Below are 2742 nucleotides of genomic sequence, written 5' to 3' on the forward strand. Positions count from 1 at the left end.
GTACAGCCCTTTACACAGATATGTATTTATTCAAATACAAGATGAAGTCCCTTCCCACCCACAATTGGCATAGGGAAAAATGCCCCTCATTTTATAATCACATACAAGGAAATCTCACTAAATATACTCTCATTAAACCTGGTGCCAAAAGCAGCATGTCCTCAGTAATAGAAACCAAGTATGAAGCTGATTAAATGCAGCCAACACTGTCCATGACTATAAAACACATGGCCCACATTGGACAAACATGATGATAGGCACCTACCACAAGAATAGATTAGTATAGACCATCTGAATAGGACACATGGGGTATTTTTACATCTTCAAGCACCACAGTGCCAGGCACTTTGAAAAGCACCTGGCGCTGCAACACTTGCAGCTGTATAAATGTGTGCCAGCGCTGAGAAAATGGCTGTGACACGCTTTTGAACTAAAACACAGCAGAGTTCACTTTAGCTCGCGTGCAGAGAAGGCTTGATTAATTGAGTCTGCTTCAAAGCAGCAGATCTCCAGCACATACTGGGACAGAAAAATGTGTATAAATGCCCATGGCAGTGTCCATTAAGCGTAGTCCCCCTCACCGTTGACTTGTTTTCAAGTCATGGTGAGCCACAACATTGCATACAGTTCACCCAGAATCCCTCTGTCACCCCCTCTTTCAGCCTGGCACATATGATTAGTATGGCCCCACCTTCCAAGAGGTGCAGCCAGACCAGGTTGCCCTGTACCTCATTCTCATAAATTTTTGAAGAAAATTTGGTTCCAATCAGGACTGTGGGTTAATATGCAAATGGGTTCTTTGTTGGAGGTTTCTGGAGTAAAAACACATACTGGGTGCATCTACATAAGACATTTACTGGACAGTTGACTGATCAGCTGCACAGTAAACATCTCAGCGTCTATATGTGAACACCTATTAGGCTGGGTAAAATAATTTGCTCTGCCGCAGGATAGTATTTGTAAATACAAATGCTATCTTGCTGCAGAGTAAAAAAACTCTGCAGCAGTGCATGTGCAGATACTGGAGGGGCTGGCTGGCGCATGAAGGTGCTTCAGAGTGTGGGCTGCTTGCCAGCTAGCTCTGCACTGAAGCTCTATTGTGCCCCAGCCAGCCCCTCTGCGGCATATTGAGGTGGGGGAAGCAGGGGCCCCATGACAGTCAGGGCTGCTCTGATCCCACTCCTCATGCTGCACATGAATAAACTCTGGAGCTTATTGCTCTGGAGTTAATTGCTCCTGGGTGCATGTTCAAACAGCATTCCTGGGAGCAATAAACTCCAAAGCTCTGGAGTTTATTCATGTACAGTAATAGCACATGTAGGTATGTCCACTGAACAATGCTGAGCTTTGGGGTCGCTGAGGCTTGAAATGCTGTTGACTCTGGTGGGGTCCAACCCAATGAAATATGTGGTAAATCATGAGCCTTTAGCTTGGGACTAATATAATGCATAGTCTTTAATATATATAAGTAGTTGCTAAAATGCTACTCAAAAGTGTGTTTATGGAGTACCTGTGCTAAAGCTTGCAGCAATTAAAAAAAAATAGGTAACATGCATCAATTCTGGATAAACTAAGTGGATGGGTACTATACATAAATTGCTACAGCCATGTTTAATTTAAAGGTTATTGTTTTCAAATTTGCTTCTCACTTCCATTTGCTCAGGGAGAGCAGGGTCTGACAGTAAGGAGAGGGGGAAGGAGCTGCCAGGGGAAAATGTTGTGGGGAAGGAGAAAGCAAACTGCTACCTGACCCCTCAGACTTATTTTCCCTAGCAGTGGGAAGGGGAAAAATTCCAGGCAAACCTCCAATAGTTAAATTATATACCTGGAAAATTATAGCAAATTTATAATTTTTCCATATTTAGAATCTAATTATTGGGGGGTCATCTTATAATCAGGGTCATCTTCTATTTGAGTAAATATGGTAGCTTTTAAAAGCCACATTGCTGCTCCTGTGCCAGTAGGTGGCCAGGGAGAACACAGAGCCTGATAGGCTCCTCCCTAGAATGAACAGCAATTAAGTTAAATGAGCTGCAATTAACTTACAGATGTACACAGCAGTGCCCCAGGGGAAAACTGTTAGCACATTTTATCAGGCATAATTCACAGGTACTTGAATCAGGACAATAGGTGTGAATGTCTGTAGGATCCTGGGACAAAAGACTTAGGGGGAGAGGAAGGGAATGCAACCTCTGTATATGGCAACCACAAAGAAAATTGCTAGGAAAAAGGGCTTAATTCCCACTTTCCTAAGGACTAGGGGTGAATCCTGACCCTACTGAATTGAACGGGAGTTTTGCCATTGATTTCAACCAGGTTAAATCAATAGATATCTTGGTAATGTTTGCAGAAACAGGGCCTTGTCCTTTGCTTTCCTTTGATGTTTCTATAATAAAATTCTAGAAGCACTTTAACCACTGGCTGGTCCCAGTGGTTAAAACTTACCGTTCTCCACATCACAATGTTTCAAACTATCATACAATTGAAAAAAACAACTATTACAGAACTTCTCTTTTTAAACAAGTTCAGTCCATAAACAAACTTAGCAAGCACTCTCTAACAACCTGAAGACTAACAAGAACCTCAAATGGGTCCATATGAAATACAAGGATAGGGTCCTGCATGTCTCTGTTAGTTCAAATGATTTCATTCTCTTCTCCACTCACATATATCCTAAATTGTACTCTCCTTTAAATGCACAGATTTGGCATTTTGTTCTGTTATATGTAGTAAGCTCTTTCC

General features: G+C 42.1%; 1 protein-coding gene across 1 annotated transcript in view; it reads right to left on the bottom strand.

Moving 5' to 3' along the window:
• The window catches only part of STXBP5L (syntaxin binding protein 5 like), a 253207-nt gene that overhangs the window by 96472 nt on the left and 153993 nt on the right, over positions 1-2742 (bottom strand). The gene's annotated exons all lie outside the window — the stretch shown is intronic.

This window comes from Alligator sinensis, unplaced genomic scaffold (genome assembly GCF_000455745.1).
Source record: "Alligator sinensis unplaced genomic scaffold, ASM45574v1 scaffold1301_1, whole genome shotgun sequence".
Taxonomy (NCBI): domain Eukaryota; kingdom Metazoa; phylum Chordata; order Crocodylia; family Alligatoridae; genus Alligator; species Alligator sinensis.